Source organism: Felis catus, chromosome X (genome assembly GCF_018350175.1).
Source record: "Felis catus isolate Fca126 chromosome X, F.catus_Fca126_mat1.0, whole genome shotgun sequence".
Lineage (NCBI taxonomy): Eukaryota > Metazoa > Chordata > Mammalia > Carnivora > Felidae > Felis > Felis catus.
The window spans coordinates 34,466,642-34,484,036 of NC_058386.1; the positions used below are offsets into that span (position 1 = coordinate 34,466,642).

At 49.6% G+C, this 17,395-nt stretch overlaps 2 long non-coding RNA genes across 2 annotated transcripts in view; one reads left to right on the top strand and one right to left on the bottom strand.

Annotated features, from left to right (window-relative positions):
* Nucleotides 1–17,395, top strand: part of LOC109496475 — a 269,632-nt gene that overhangs the window by 214,119 nt on the left and 38,118 nt on the right. The window lies entirely within an intron of this gene.
* On the bottom strand, nucleotides 11,595–16,188 carry LOC123383336. Its single transcript, XR_006592926.1, has 3 exons — nucleotides 15,960–16,188; nucleotides 14,023–14,197; nucleotides 11,595–11,972 (listed from the first exon to the last, which is right to left on the bottom strand). It is a non-coding gene; the product is annotated as an uncharacterized LOC123383336 (long non-coding RNA).

The window sequence follows — 17,395 nt, forward strand, 5'->3', positions numbered from 1 at the left end:
TAACAGAAATTTACATTCCTAAAGAAGGCTGGGGACCCAAGGTAGATATAAAATAATATTTTGTAAAGTAACTTATGCTGTATTATTTATACATTCAATGACTTATTTATTCCTGAGAGGATGAGAGATGAAACGTGTGGTATGGAAGAGTCTCTGTTTTTAAGCCAAGCCAGATTTTCCTAGCTCTGTCCCCTACACTTCTAACAGCAATGTCACTCCATGCTGGCCTTCCCACCCTGTGCCCCAGGGGCTACGCAGGTGCCGGGAATGCTGGGACTCCACTGAGCCTTGAGATGATGAAGCAGAAATGCCACATCATGGGTCTTGCAAAGTAAAGAGTGTTATCATCAGTTGGGGCGAGGGTCCCATGGCAAGGTTGCTTGAGCCACAGAGTGCTCTAGAGTTGAGTGTTACCGTTGTTTCGGTTGGTCATGGCAGGGGGTGGGGGGCACTCACATCTACAGGGTGGCAGGGTCCTACCACTGTTTGCCCTCATGTTTTTATCTAGAAAGCACCGTTTGCCTCGGAGATTTAGGTCCTGTTCTTGAATGGTCTTCACTTCTTTCCTTATGGGGATTTCCCTCCCAGGGGCTCTGTTGCCTTCTAGGAGATCATGTTTCTATCAGAGAGCTTCTAGATAAATATCAGATATTATACATGTGTCTGAACCCCAAGACTCTTTTTACCCAGGAATCTTCTTATCCCCTAAGAAAGGGCTATTCAAACAGTGGAGAGATATATAGTGTGTGGGGGGGAATGTCGCCTGACTTCATTCACTATAAGCATCCAAGTCCCAGCTTTGTACCCTCTAGTAGAGCTCGTTGCACTGGCTGTAGGGAGATGGTTGGTGAAGGGTCTGAGAGAGAGAGAGAGAGAAAGAGAGAGAGAGAGAGAGAGAGAGAGAGAGAGAGAGAGAGAGAGACAGACTGGCGCTAGTACAGAAGAGCTAAAGTAGCTCATTTGCATGCACTTGAATCCGTCACAAAATACCAAACAAAAAGTGTGGAATACATGCCACTTGGGTATCATAGTTATTGTTTTCTTCCTCCCTCCTCCCTCCCTCCCTTCCTTCCCAAATCTTTTTAGGCTTGAGATGCTAGAAAAATCCTAGAAGCCAGCAGGCCTGGATTTCAATCCTCATTCTCCTTTACTGATCTGGCTAATCCCTCCCCCTTCCTGAGCCTCGGTCCCTCGTGTCTCCTGGAGGGTTAGACGAGATGGTCTCAGACTCTGCAGCACTAACGTGCCCTGCTTGCATGTACTTGCGGATTATGCAAAGCGATCAGAGTTGCCAGGTGCCAGCACAATCACCTCCAGCACAGTCTCCTGTGGACTTCACCGGAGGGGAGTCGTCCAGTTGCTGAACTGACTCACGTGGCAAGTGCACTAAGTTCCGAGTCTCTAATGGGGGACCCCTGCAGAATCCTGGAACTTGGACCCATTGGTTGTATGCCCCTTCATACCTCGGAATAGATAAAGCCAGAAAGAAATAGGTAGGTTTGTGCTACCTTTAAAAAAGTCCGAAGCAAAGAGAATGCAGGCAAGCCGTAATAAGGAGGCAAGAGCTCATACGCCAGAAACAAAAGTCCCTGAAAGTTTGAATTAAATAGTGGGTGATTTGAACCTTCCGCAAAGTTAATAACCTGAGTAAAATGCCTTTGTGGCAGAGGTTTTATTGAAACTGTCAACAAGACAAGAGAGTAACGCAGTGAATTGCTTAGGGGAAGACCCGAATGAGGCAAGTGGCCACTCACCTTGCACCTGGATCCCAAGTGCTCAGAGGGTCAGGGGCAGGGGGTGGAGGTGAAGGCCAAAGGGCTCACCTGGTGTTGAGTGATTCAATTCTGGGTTTAGAGGGCTTCAGAAACACTCTCCGAGCACAATCCAGGGATCGGCTCTTTCTTCAGGAAGTCCAGGGTTTTACATCAGCAAAGGGTCTTGCTCAAGAAAAGGTCTGATTTCCTAACTAGCACCCAAATCACGGGGTCTTCCAGGTCCTACATAAAAAACGTATTGTATTTGTAAGAGCCCTCTGCTTATTCTTCTGCTAGATCACTTCCCGTTCATCCACCAATACCCAGCTCGAAGTCACACCCCCTGAAGTTCCCCAGTTCCCCAGAGAGGAGGAGGAAATTCCAAGAGATAGTCTTTTCTCCCAGGGCGCTGAAATTTCACCAGAACCCACCCCTCAGGACAGGTCACGTTATATGGTAACTATTTGCTCCTGTTTTTGTAGCAATTAGGCTGTTTTGACTGCATGTATCCAAAAAAAAAAACAAACAAACAAAATTAAAAACCTGGCTGAAACCACAATGAGAATTTATTGGTTCCAGTCACTAAAAAACCCACCTTCCGTTGCAGCTTAGTTCAGTTGTCTGACAAGGTCTCCAGGATCTTTCTGGGTGAGCTCCATTCTCCTGTGCTCTCTGGCTTTATATGTTGTTCCTCCAGAAGTTCAAATTTAAATAATCTCAGAACTCCCGCCAAAACGAGAAAGAGCCTTCTTCTCCCCGAAGCTACAGTAAAAATCTGAGACATGAGTCTTCTTGATCCTGATTGGCCTGGCTCATATCATGTGCCCATCTCTCACCAATCACAGTGGTCTGGAGGATGGAAGTGTCTAATTGGTTTGAAAGCGGTCACGTGTCCTACTCATAGAGTCTAGTAATGGAGGCGAATTTCTTGAGCCTTGTAGGCTGAGAGTGGCAGAGGGATAATTGTTACTACAAATGAAGGATCCCCTGATGCTGGACCACAAAAATAACAAGTGTCCATCCCTGTACCGTGAGCTTCTCAGGGCATAGCACTGCGTCTCGCACACAGTGAGCACTTAGCAAACACTGGGTTCCTGAATGAGGAAGAGAGTGTATATGCCCTGGCCCTACATCCTTCTCTCCCCCGCCCCCCCAGGCTCATCCATTGCCCACCATGGCCATTGCAAGCCATCAGCCTTTTAGGGATTGGGGTTTAAACAGTTGGCATCTTCCTATACTTTTCTTCATCCTACAGTTCTAGCCAATATAACTTTCATGGGTCGTGATGGCTTTTGTTCAAGAAGCCACAGAAAGAAATGATTTCTTGAAGGATTTTCCACAATGGGATCAGATGATCGCTAATCTAATAAGACACCATACTAATGGTGATATTAATAATATTATGTGATTGCTGCAAAAATCACATTGCTCACTGAATGAAAATTTTTGAAAATTTTCATGCTGAAAAGTTTGGGATGACCAACATACAGTTGCCTGTGTTACTCTGTAGCTACCTTATAGCACATTCATAAAAACAAGCAAACAAATCAATAACAGCTTGATGTTCCTATCAAGGTAGTGTAATTATGAGTGTTTTATTTCCTTCTTTAAGCCCATGTGTATTTTCTCTTTCTCCACAATGAACAGTCTTTGATTCATACTTTGGATGCTTTTTTATTGAGAGGGGGAACTTTATAGAAGATTCCATTCTCATCTACTTAATTATCACTTTGGGGCAGATTCCTCAAGACCGAGGTAGATTGGATTCATGAGCTCTTTGGTGAGACGCAGAAACACCATCCCCAGGCCCGGGCCTACCCCTAACATGTGCAAAACTCAGAGCAAGTACAAATGGAGGCCTGCCTACCATATGTCTGACTATTTACAAAGTATAATTAAGCTTATAAATTGTTAAGTAAAAGCCATCCATTCTCCTGCCTTGACAAATATAACTTCATAGTGATCTGGAAATTCAGCTTTGATTTTAGAATCTTTGGACTCCTCGGAGTTGTTCACTGGATCGTGGTGGCATGGAAGGGTGGGCCTGTGTCCTTCTCCTCCCACCCTTGGCTCCAGCCCACATTGCAAGAGGCCCCATGAGCCTCCCTCCGTGTCTAAGCTCCATCACCCCGCTTTGGAAATAGCCATTCCTTGGCCACTTTGGGGGCTAAGGATACACATCAGTGGTCATCCACTCTCAGGGGGAAGGCCATGTGCAAGTCTTAAGTACATTTCCTTGCCCCTCAAAACGCCCCACCCCATGAGGAAGGCCGGAGCGGATCCTCTAAAGCACAGGGCCCAGGGCAGGAGAGGCACTGCCAGTGACGGAGGGTGCTGGGTCACAGATAAGTTGGGGTGGCCTCTGTCATTATGACTGCTGCTCCAGGGGTCCCCATTCACCACACACACCATGGTCTATGTCTTGGAAATAATCTCTATAGTAAAAAGAAATCTGTCCTCACGTGGAGCCATTGTTGAATGTCGAAGCTTCTTGTCAGGAAGCGCCATAGATGTGGGTGCTTTCCGGTCCTGGGCCCCAACTCCTTAAAGGACCTGCTAAGGGGCCAGCCCACGGTGACCAAGACAGGCATCAAGTGAGGCTTCAGAGTTGTTTCAACAGATGTTGTCACCACGCTGCCCAGATTCCTCCAACACTTTCCATTATAGTCCTTGCCACCAATGTCATCTTGTGAGGAACCCAAACTCCCCGCCTGATGGAATTTCTTCAGTGGAGCACGGGCAGGCCAGAAGTGCCGAGGGGTTGATGCCTTCAGGAGCAGCCGCCGAGGGCCGAGCTGCAGGGCGAAAATGCCAGCTTCCTCTTCCCTCTGGTGGAATCATTCTGAGGCATTAGCTCTACAGCGTCTCCCAGAGGTGCCTGGCAAGATTGAATCTCAATTGTCTACAATGTTAGCCTGATCATCAATGTCCCCTTTGTCAGTGTCCTTCCATCCTCCCTCACACTTCTCCACTCTATCACTATTTCCTGGCATATTTTCCTTGGACATTTCCCTAGCGAACTCCTTGTACCCAAATCCTTCTCTTGGGGGTCTGCTGCTGGGGCACCCGCCCTAAGGCAGTTGCCTGTTTCCGATTCTACTGACTTCAGTTGCTTCTGTCATGTCAGGTGCCGTTCTCTGCATTTGACCGTTACCATCTTCAGTTTAACGGATGAGGAAACCAGTGCTCAGTGAGATCAAACAATCTTCCTGAGCAGTCACAACGATAAAGCAGCAGAGAGAGGATTTGAACCAAGTGCTCAGACTCCAGCATGCAAACGGTTCATTACTGAGCTCTAAATGCACAGAACGTGGCACAGATGCCCGTGCTTAGCTTGGGCGTGGATTCGAACAGAAGAGCAGTGCAGGGTTTTTGGAATCAGCACAGCGTTTTTGAGACCCCGATGTATCGTTTTCTTGTTGTCTGGCCCTCCATGCTCTTCCTTATATATTGGCCTTAACATGAGTAGCTCCCTGCCAGACTGGTTGGGGCAATTAAATGACGTGGTGCGTTCATGGTGCTTTGCACCAGGCCAGGCACTCGGGATGTGCCCTGCGCGTGTGTCAGTGAGCTTCCCCGTTGTCCTCTCCTCCTCTGGATCGTGCCTGTTGCCTGGGCTGCCGGGAAGGTGGGTAATGGCGGAGGAGAACGCAGCCTCAAAAGCCTGTTGTTTCCAGCAAGTATCTGGCTAATTTATTTCAAAAGGTTTTGCTTCTATGAAGTTTAATAGAGTTGATGAGTATTAAAGGAATCATTTAATCTTTATTTGAATGTGAGCAGTAAATGTGTTTTGGAGATTATATTCATTCCCCAGTGACTCCAAGTGCTTTCCCATTCCAAAGCTGATTTTCATCCATCAGAGCAAAGGGTTTGCAGCTCCGTGGAGTTGTCTGAATGAGAAGCAGGCGTTCCAAACAGAGGGTGCCGCTTGGCCTCATCTCGAGCAAGGTGGCAGAGCTTCCTTCTGGGCGCAGGGACACACCCGCGGGCGTGTGGCCATGTGGCTCCACCCCGGCCCCGTCTATTCCTGTCCTGAGCTGTTCCCGAATCGGAACGAGGCTTCGCGTCTCTGTAAAGCAGCCTTCAGAAGCCCAGGACTTAGAGACAGGTCTGTCTCCCCTCCGCAGCCTGCTGGCTCTTCCACTTTACTGCACCAAATGGAAGGTCAGCCACATTCGCTAAAGGTGAAGCTGCTAAGATCTGTCTGGGGAGGCATTTCACCAAATGAATTTTAATAGCTTGGAATCAGGTTAAACTCATGAAGAAGGAAGGAAGGGAAGGCTTACTTGGTATCGAATGTGTAATACTACATTTTTACAGCCTGTAAGCACTTGGGATGTGCATGTTGCTTCGAGGGCGGGAGGAATCTGTGCTTCCTGCCAAGAGCAATTCGGTCTTTGGCCCAGCAGCAGCCAAGGGAAGCCTCTCTGGGTGGGCAAAACATTCCCAAGTCGGGGCAGAACGTTGATGGGCTGGTTACACAATTAAGTATATCTTGAGTCCAATAGCGGGGTGTGAAGGGCAAGTTGAGGAGGAGGAAAGATGGTCAGAGGTTTCCAAGGGGGTTAGGTGGGCCTCACACCTTCCCGCACTGGGTCTCTCATGCTCACAGAACCCTCTAAAGTGTGCCCCACGCACACAGTGAGCCTTGTCTTCTCAAATGGGAACACGTAGAGAGGAGAAAAAACTGGCCAAAAATTCCAGTCCCAGTTGGGATCAGAACCCAAACCTTTCTGTTACCCAACATGTGCTCTTTCTCAGACATGGCACCACCTGTTGACCAGAAGTGAGACCTAAATTCAACGTCAGCTCCAGCACTAGGTGGTCTTGACTAAGTCACTTACTCCGTTGGACACCAGGTCCATCAGTGCAATGGGAATGATAACGCTGCTTTATACACATGGTAAGATTGTCATGAGGAGCAAATACACGTGAACGTGCTTTAAAGGCAACCAAGTGCTATTCAGATATAGTTATTTGTCATTTATTGATAATGGTGATCATGAAGACAACCATGATGGTGACCACTGTGTCACCAGAGACACCTAATCTATGAACACTTCCAGGAGGGATGCCAACAGCACAAAGGTCTCTGTGGAGAAAGCCACGGGGCAAAGTATTTGGCAACTGCTGCTAATCGAGTAGAAGGACGAAGCCAGACGCCAGACAATCAAAGGCAGTGTGGAGTAGGAGGAAACGCAGACATGTTCGAGCATTCTAGCGGTGAATTCGGACCAAGAAGCAAGAAAGAAGGCTGTCGTGGAGGGGTCAGGTGGGTCAGAGGCCAGCAAAGCAGCGAAGGAGGGGGGCAGGGGAGAAGCGGGACGGGCCCTGGGCCCTGAGCAGCAATGAGATCACAGTGTCTTTGTGAACTGTCAGTTGCAGGTCGTATTTCTGAATGACGAGCCAGTAGCTTTCTGCTGAAACCACGGGGGCCTGCTCTGGGACCAGCCCCCGGCTGCCGGAGTACGTGCAGGTGGGGTCTTACAATATTTATGGACTTCAGACGCATGCCCTCCGGAGCTCCAAGAGGCGAAAGCACATTCCAGATGCGTAAAGGCTGAGTATCCCTGCGTGAAACGCCACGGGAGGCCCGGGTCTCAGCGGAGGCCGGGTGGGTGCCGGTGGAGATGAGGAGTCCAGAGCCTGAGGCCAACCGGCTTCGGGGCAGGCACCCTCTGGGGCGACTCCTCCTGTGGCTCTTGGCAGAAAAACCGCAGAGAGACCCTTCCCTGAGGGGGTTATTTAATTTTCTCGTCACATTATTTAACGTGACCACTCTCGCGTACTCCTGTGGGAGCACGAGTATAGCTGTCTGCTGGCTCTTTCCCTCCCCTGTTAAAGGCTGAACTCCTTCGGGTGACAGAAATAGGTTACCCTTGTTTCGGAAGGTGCTAGAAGTAAATCCGGCACTTCATCGGTGTTCGTTATACAAAAGGCGGCTTGTTCTCCGTGGCTGGGGTGACTGCAGTGCCTTTGGCCCCAGACCTTGGTCCCGGGCCTTTTGGCAAAGAGGGTTTACAAAGGAGTGACTGTAATGAAGGATAAAAGGCCACAGTCTGCTGAAGGTGAAGGGGTAGAGAACAGCAACTTTTGTGTCCTCGGGGCCAGGAAGAACCACCTGGGGCTTCTCGGGTGTGAGTTTAATCTGCCAGTGACTGTGATAAGGCATCCTTTTTCCGGACACATTATCTGTCGCCACACCACACGGACCCTCACCAGCTGACAGGATAGCAGGGGCCATGCAGAGGCTGGGAGGGGGACGCCGGGAGAGCAGAAATCAGGCATTTTGCCAGTTAAGACACCGTCGGCTTCTGGTGGGTAAACCAGAGGTGAAAGCGGGGCACTGGGGCGGCTGGTTCGCCGTGAATGAGGTTCCTGCTCACCTCAGAAGTGGGCAGAACACCCCAGGCGGCACTTCTCACGGAGGAGGGAGGCAAGAGGCAGTCCTAGCAGATGTGAGGACAGCCTTTTTCCTGTGAATTCAAGCTATTTGGCGCTCTCAATGGCAGACCCCAAAGAAACAAATGATACTTTGAAGCCTCGACACTGAAAATATTTATTCTGCAACCACGGAACGGAACAACAGGTGATCTTAGGAGGCCCTTAAGAGTCATTGAGCTCAATGTCTGTGTCTGAACAACTTGGAGAGTGAGGGGCAGAGACCCCAGCTCTCAGCTTCTGGAATCCAGGCCATCTTTCCACTGCACCCTTGCGTCTGCTCTACGCTGTAGGGCGCTTTTGAGGATACACGTAGAAAAGCAAACCGCAGCCATGGTTTCATTGTGTAATAATAATCGTATTAGCTGAGTTCTTCCAATGGCTGTGACTTTGAGAAACTCCTGACAATGTTCTCCTCAAGGTCGGGAATCTGTGCATATTTTTTCCTCCCGAGATCTGTTGCTCAGGTCCCATGTATACAATATGGATCATCCTTCTAGTGAATTCCTCTTTCTGCCCCAGTTCATTCCTGTGGCTTCTACTTGAAGAACCCTAACTGATACCCTCGCGTATGTCGCATTCATTCATTCATTCATTCTTTCACTCACCGTTTATTTAGCACCACCACCTGCCAGGCACAGATAGCAGTACCGATGAAACATGACTCCTGTCTTCAAGGACTTCAAGTTTAATGGGGAAGAGATACAAGTAAGAAGAAAGGCAGCAGCGCAGTTTGTAAGTGCATGCCAGGGAACAGGAAGTGAAAGCAGCTGAGACTCCATGGAGTCAGGGAAGGCTTCCAGAAGAGAGGTTGCTTACGTTAGGCTCTGATGGGCAGGTAGAGGTGGCCCAAGCAGAGAGAAGGGCAGAGATGCACTCCCTTTGGAGTGGAAAGCATTGTACGAAGGTCCAAGGGTGTGCAGAAGTAGGGCACATCTGAGGCTTAGCTCGCAGGTTAGCGGGACATAGGACAGGCATGGGGATATGGCAGAAGGGGCAGCTGGAGAGGTTGGCAGGCAGCCACCGGGCCAGGATGTCTACTGGTGATTAGCCAACGACACTGAACATTCCCCCGGAGGAGCCGCTGAAAAGTTTTCAACAGGGAATGCTCTGGTCATGCTTGTATGTTAGAAAAACTGCTCCAGCCTCAGCTGCACACTGATTTGGGAGAACCTCGGTAGAGACCAGTCATCCGAGGGACAAGGACAGGGGTCTGAACCAAGTCACTTGTCATGGGACTCCACGTGCTAAGGCTCAGGCTGAGGAGAGAGGCCTCTATTTGGAAAGTAGACTCTTTAGAGCATATTCATCTAGATGGACGGATGAGAACAAAGAAAAAACCAGAAGATGGAGTCCCACTGTGCCCTTCCTTCTCTGTCGCCTCCTGCATCTAATCGGATCGTGTCATGTTTCTGGCTCAACTCTTTCCATGATGTTCCTTAGCTTTCAGGAAAAAGTTCATACCCTTGGGTTAATCAAATAAAGCGTTTTCTAATCTGGTCCCTGATAACCTTTGTGTTAGGAGCAGGGACAAAGTTTGTTTGCTCATTTCCCCATATTGTACTTTGAAAATTTTTAAACTGCAGAAAAGCTGAAAGAATAGTATGTGAATAACTCTCTACGCTTCATCTAGATGGACCAGTTGTTAACATTTGCTGCATCTGCCTTCTCTCCCCCTCTCCCTCCCTCTCTGGTTTGCAATGTGTCCACATTCACACGCAGAAACGTGTCTTAACTGAACCATTTGTAAGATGCAGACATTGTGATACCTTACAGCTAGATACATCAGCACGTATCTCATAAGAGCAATGACATTCTCCTACAAAACTGCAATTCTCAAGAAATGCAACCTCAAACCAATCATATACTCTAATACACAGCCCATATTTAAATTTCCCCAGATGTCCCCATGTGCTTAATAGCTTTAAAAAAAATCTAGAACTCAAAGATTGTGAATTGCACGCAGTAGTCACATCTCTTTAGTCTCCTGTCATTTACAACAGTTCTCTCTGCCTTTTTGTGTCTTTCATGCATGACCTTTTCTAAGAGCCTAGGCCAGTTGCCTTGTACAACGAGCCACAGTCTGAGTACGGCTGATTGTTTCCTCAGGGTGGGATTCAGGTTGTGCATTGTGGGCGAGCATTCTACATGGGTAGTGTTATATCTTTCTTGCTGTGTCTCATCAGGAGGCACCTAACAGCTGTTTGTCTCATTATTAATGATGCTACCTTTTTTTTTAATGATGCTAAGTTTGATCTCTCCCCGAAAAAAGCACCTTTCCCCCTTTGTAATTAATCAGTAATTTGGAGGGGTGATGCTATGTGACTGTGTAAATATCTGGTTGTGAACAATGTCTTACCAGTTGTCACCCGTTAATGATCCTTGCCTGAATCAGTTACCCTGTTGTCAGTTACAACATATTGATTTCCTAAATTTTTCATACCTCATACATTTATTAGCTAGCCTTCATCTATGAAGAAGAGCTTTCCCTCTCTACTTCTCCACCTCCTCACCATTTTTTTCAACACTTCATTATTATTTTTTTTTAATTTTTTTTTAATGTTTATTTATTTTTGAGACAGAGAGAGACAGAGCATGAATGGGGGAGGGGCAGAGAGAGAGGGAGACACAGAATCGGAAGCAGTCTCCAGGCTCTGAGCCATCAGCCCAGAGCCCGACGTGGGGCTCGAACTCACGAACGTGAGATCGTGACCTCAGCTGAAGTCGGACGCTCAACCGACTGAGCCACCCAGGCGCCCCTCCTCACCATTTTTAAAAAAGAATTACTATGGACTCCTTGATTCCTCTAAAAATATATATATATATATATATATATATATATAGAGAGAGAGAGAGAGAGAGAGAGAGAGATATGTGTGTGTGTATGTATATATAGATATAGATATAGATATAGATTTGATGTTCTAGTCATCCCAAATCTGCCTAGTGGGAGCCCCTTTAAGCCAATTATTGTGTCCTTTTGGCATATCTCCCGTAGCCTTTGAGTACTTCTCTGCTTTCTGACATATTATTTTCCAGCATCATCTGGTACTCCTGAAGGACAGAGTTTTGGGAAGAAAGATGATGAGTTTAGTTTTGTGCATGCTGCATTTAAATTTGGCGTACCTCTATGATAACAAGTATCTGGTAGGCAATTGTGTATGCCAACTAGTAGTCTGTGAGAAGGATGTATAGCAAGATAATCCTTTCGATGGGAGAAGAAATGATTAGAGCTTCTATTTAGATTTATTTGTATCCGTTTCCCACACTTCTATTATAAATGTTTTATAACATACAGAGTAAATAAGTACAAGAATTCATGCATGTCACCTATAAATAAATAGCTATACACACAGAGGGGTCTATGCTGAATACTTAAAATAATAGCATGAACAAAAATATTTGGAGAACCTTGGTATAATTGTAGTTGAAGCTACAGGTTGAAAGAAGTCACCTGGAAGGTGTTTCTAGAATAAGAGGAGCAGAGGGTCTCGAATGGAAGCACAGGGAAGCCTCAACCCTCAGGACACGAGGAAAGGACTAAAGTAGACCCCTAGAAAGGGCACTAAGAGAAAGGCAGCCAAGAAGTATGAGATAAACTTGGGAGAGTGGTGTTATCAAAACACACAGAGTGGTGGAAATGTCAGCAGTTCCAAATACTGAAGAGAAGCTAAGGAAGAGAGGCCCGGAATGTGTCCACTTGACTTGGCAATATGGAGACCATCACGCTGCTGACTGATTGCAGTGTAGAAAGTGAGGACGACTCCAGAGCTGTGTCTGTGAAGGGAAGGAGAGAGATCAGAGAGGGCCTGGAAGAGTGTGCGGGACCGGCTACTGCAATAGTCATGCCAGCTGCTGCAACAAATAGCCCCAGCTGTGAAGTGAGGATGATGCTAGAATACTGTGTGGACTCTTGAGGGGCGTGTGAAATAGTCTAAAGGGCTCGAGAGAAAGGGGCTGTGGGAGTCTGACTTGACACGGCTGATGGCAGAGGGCGGCACAAACACACAGTGGGCACGTATTTTGACAGCACGGTGCCGGGCACAGAGTACGTGCTCAATCAGTGTTCGCTGAATAACGATGGCCTTCAATTTTCCCCCACCGTGGCTGGACCCAGTCTGAAGTATTCCGGTGCTGCCCGAGGTAAGCCCAGACTGGTCTGGAGCAGAGCTGTAATGGACGTGTCTGTCTTTAACACAGCCCGTCGTCCATCTGGGGTCCTCTCCAGTCCTGCTGGAGTGTCACTTCCATTCCAGGGCACACGGTCCCGTTCTGTGCCCCACCTGGCCCTTTCCCCGATTCCCCACCTGAGCAGAACCTTTCACTCTGAACCTCTCCATCTATTTCATCCATCAGCATCAGCTACTCTTGGGAGCCTCATTCTTTGCCAGGTAAAAATAGGAAAATAATCTGTGCTAGGGGGTGAGCGTGCTAATGCGCTCATAGGAAATCAGCTTTGGTCCCGTCTCGGGTGAAGAGTCAGGAAAAGGGACCATGTGCAGGGGCCAAAGAGGCTTTACTTGTTATCTGGGCTCTGCTGTCTCCTATAGGTGAGGCCTGGGGCAGGTGCCTAAGTCTGCCGGGTGTGGTTTCCTCACCCATAAAACGCTGATAATCATATCTAGCCTGTAGGTCACGATGAGAATTAATCGAAATAATTCTCACAAAGTTCTTAGCATGTAATAGTAAACATGTTAATCAACCTTTTCATTCACTATGTATTGAGCGTGTACTTGGGGCCAGGCATTGTCCCAGGCACTGGGGATCTGGCGGTGGGGGTGGTGGGGGGGGGGAGAAAGAATCCAGTCCTTGCCCCCACGGAGCCCGCACTCTAGTGAGGGAGGGAAGAGCAAACAGATAAGTGTGTAACATACTGTCAGATAATGAGTTCTGTGAAGGGAAAGAAAGGAAGGTGGGGCCTAGGGAATGTGTGGGAGGGTGAATTGAGGTGGGGGCTTGGCAAGACCCCTCTGAGGCCAGACGGTGAGCCCACCGCAATGGGAGTGGGAGCGCTCTAGGCACAGGGACGAGCAAGTTCCGGGGGACCTCGGCTGGGAGCACACTAGGAGAGCACCGTGAGAGTCTGTGCGCGTGCGTGCGTGTGTGCCCACGCGCGTGCGTATGTATGGGTAAAAGGGGACGAGATCAGAGGGGTGAGCAGAGGCTGGATCATTGGAGTCTTGGCGGCCACAGTAGGAACTTTTGATTCAGTTTTATTCTGAAGCTGTTAGAAACCATTGGACAGTGAGAACAGAGAGAGAGGACTTGTTTTGAAGTGAGCCCTTTGGCCGCTGTACGGAGAGTGGATGGCAGGGTGGGTACGAATGGAGCAGGGCGACCTATTAGGCGGCTCTCCCGGGGTCAGGCAGGAGAGGCGGTGGCATGTGCCAGGGTGAGAAGCGGTCAGGCTCAGGGTCTGTTTTACAGTTAGAGCTGGCAACATTTGCTGACGGACGGAGAGTAGAACAGAGAGAACAGAATCCAGGCTGGCGTGCAGGCTTTCTGCCTGAGCAACTAGGTCTGTGGTGGTATCATTTTTTATATTGGGCATATTAGATATTAGCAGCGGCAGCAGGAGCAGAAGCATCTTGACCTTCGAACCTGTTTAACGACTATCTGGAACACAGCCTGGAGAACAGAAGGGTCGCAAGGCCATGATCAGGGTTAGTAGACTAGTGAATGTTGACTGATTAGTAACACCGTGGGCATAGAAGCAGGGCAAGGTGGCTTAAATACTCAGTAGTGATCAACTTGGGCCTACACCAGCAGCAGCGGCACCCGAGAACTTGTTGGAAATGCAAATTCTTGGGTCCCGCCCCTGACTTACTGAATCAGAAACTGTGCAGCCGGGCTCCGTGCTCTGTTCCAGGGGGTTCTCATGCGCGCTGCAGTGTGACAACCACTGGCCTAAGGTATTTCTTTGCTGCTGGGAATCTGAAGAAGGCTGCAGAGGTCCCCAGGAATGGATCATCAAGCCCCAGAAGGTCTGGGTGACAGGAGACCTACACTTGGGAAAGGAAAAGGAAGTCAAGAAGGTGGGAGGGGGGCGGTGGGCGGGGAGGCGAAAGGAGGAATCGAAAAAGGGTACTGTTTGGGGGTGTTGAAGCCCCTGGAAATGGGCCCAAGGGCTGCGTGAAGAATCAGCTAGAAGCTTAGTAAACAGAGCTTGTTGATACTTGTATGTATATTCATTTAACTTGGTTGGCCCTTGGCATTTTAGGAGATTTTACTTTGAGAATTTGTAACCTTCCCAGCAGTCTGAATAGTTTAAAAGAAAAGGCCTTTTGAGTTGCCTGGGCGGCTCAGTTGATCAAGCAGCTGCCTCCTGATTTCAGTTCAGGTCAAGACCTCATGGTTTGTGAGTTCGAGCCCCATGTCAGGCTCTGTATTGATGGCGTGGAACCTGCTTAGGATTCTCTCTCTCTCCCTCTCTCTCTGACCCTCCCCTGCTCGCTCGCTCTCTCTCTCTCTCTCCCTCTCTCTCTCTCCCTCTCTCAAAATAAATAAATAAGCATTTAAAAAAGAAAGGAGAAGGCATTTTTGGCACTCTTATGCACGCCAGGGCCAGAGTTTTAAAGGGAGACCACCTCCAAGACTAGCTGCTGAGGTAAAGATAAAGGATCACTCCCCCATCCCAAAACCTATTCTACAGATGTTCCTTCTAGACGGTGGACTGACTTTGAACTTTGGAGGGGTAGAGGCCTTATTTTTATAAGAGAGGCCTCTTTTCCTCCCCCACCCCCTGAGACAAAAAGCCAAAAAAGGCACCTCTCTAAAAGAAGGTCTTAAAATTGGGAAGTTTGAAGTGTTCCGGGCAACATGTCGGGCCTAGCACTGTCGGCTTCCCCTTCGTGCCACCGCCTCCTGGCCGGGGGTGGGGCGGGCTCTCTGATCCCTTACCCCGCCTGGGCAGGCAGCTGCGGGCCTTGTGATCGGCTGACCCATTAGTTCCCGTTCCCCGAGAGTGCTCACAAGATGACTGGATACACGCGCGTCCCAAGGTGCCGAGGAACACCTGGGGACGCACGAGGCCCGCGTCGTCTCTTGAACCAGAATTGAGTTCAGTGTCAGGGAAACGGCTTTCCAATCGAAAGCTTCCGGCGTGCGTTGCCGTGGACCGGGTTGCCTTCTGTGCTCTGGGCAGGGTCTCTGTGCCTGGCTCGTTGGCCCCCACGGGCCCCTACTTTGCTTCAAGACTTTCTGCCGCTCCCGCCTTTGAGGTCGGCCACATGCCGTCGGCACCGCCCCTACCAGGGTCACTTTCCATTTCTCTGCCCATGTGACTTCTCAGCAGCTTTTGGCACCCTCCACGCAGAAAATGATGTTCCCTTTGGCATTCGTGACCTCTGATCCACCCCTGACCTCCCTGGCTGCTAGCGGGCTCCTCCCACTCTGGCTGTTTCTTAAGAGCACTCCAGATTCTGCCCCCGGGCCCGCTTCTCTCGGTGGTCTTATCCGTTCCCGGGATTTCAACCGGTATCTGCCTATATTCTCATGTGTCCCAATCTCCACCGCCAGCCCAGACCTCATTCCTGAATTTTAGACCCTGTGCTCCCCTGGAGTCCCATGGCCCTTTCCACTGCAGCCTGTTGAAAGTGTGTTCCTCCCCTGCCCCTGGAGGCCTGCTCCCGGCCCTTGTCCCTAATAACAATGAATTGCTCCTGACCTTGAATTGCTGCACCATCCTCAGGTCCCTCAAGCCTGACACCTGCGCACCGTCCTTACCTGCCTCTCCCTCTTCCCTCCCCCTAGCCAGTCACTCACCGAGTCTGCTTCTGTGAAATGTCTCCAGATTCATGACTTCTCTTGCCTCCAGCTCTAAAGTCATTCAGATCACTGTGCCGCCTCCTCTCTTGGTAACCCTTGGATCTTCGCCACCTCACCACCGGCCCCTTGTGTCGGCTCACCCGTCAGCCTTCTCGGACAGGGAAGCTCTTCTCAGCAGACCCTTCCGCCAGGTCTGGAGCTGGTCTGGGGTTGAGAGCCGGGCGGGTTCACACGGGGCCCCTCAGCAGAAACTCCAGGCGTACCTGCACACTCCCCACCCTGGAGCCGATGACCCCCGCGAGCTGTTGGACTGTACGTCGACCCCCATTACCCAGCATATTATAAATGAATGTGCACTGATGAGACACGGTCCCGTCTGGCTCGGTAATCTTCAGCCGTGAGCAAAGTGAGAAAATAGCACCTGTTTCCAAACCCTTATCTGTGGAGCCTGGAACCTCCTCCCTCCATCGAGTCCCTTGGGCAGCAGGTCTTGCTGCAATGGATCAGAGTGTGTTGCAAGGGCCGCTCTGAGACATGGGGCAAGGATGAAGTGGCACGAGTGGACACAGGAAGGATGCCCCTGGCCGGGGTCGAGGACTTTAAGGCGTGTGTGCTTCGGGGAGTCTATCTCAGTGTTGTGTGAGTGTCCCAAACCTGTGTGTCCTGTCTGGAAAGGAATTCAGACGCGCCACAGTATTGGGACAGTTGTAAAACTGGACTCAACGGATTGTCCCTTCACTTTGCCAGAAGGTAACTGCCTAAGCTGTGGGCATTCAGGAAGGAAACTGTTCCCCGTCCATTGAGCACAGTTCCTTTACCTAGGGATGCAGTCTTTCTGGTCGGTCCCTAAAAGAAATGAGGTATCTTAGTTTGGGTTTCCTGGGAGAGACACTTTGAGTCAGAGAGGCGCGTGTGGAAAGTCTATCGGGAGCACCCTTTGCCCTCTGCCCTCAGGAGCAACACCTATAGGGAGGGAGGGAAGCAGGATGAGGCAGAGGGATAGCCTTATAGAACTGTCCTGAATAGAGGCAAAGGGGCTGGGTCTCTGTACCGCCTCCCGCTCACCCTGCAAGGCCGTGTGACCTTGGCCAAAGAGGCCTCCCCATCAGCCAAGAGCAGTCTCCAGAGTGGGACTCGGCCTCTGCCAGTCCCGGTGGCTGAGGGCCAGAGTGCCTGGGGGGGGGGGGCGGGGGGCGGGGAATGTGGACACCATGGTACCCGCCACGTATGGCTGAAAATGCAAACCCACCCGAGAAAAGCAACAGACTCTATTTTTCACGGCTACCAAGGAGTAAATGATACCACAGTCTCTTTTGGTAAGGTTTGGATAAGGGTCATGGAAGTGGATTTGAGGTTGAGAGGAACAGGGACCAGGGTCGGGGAAGAGCAGAAGAGATCGTGAGGAAGGACAAGGAAGGGGAATCTGGATGGCT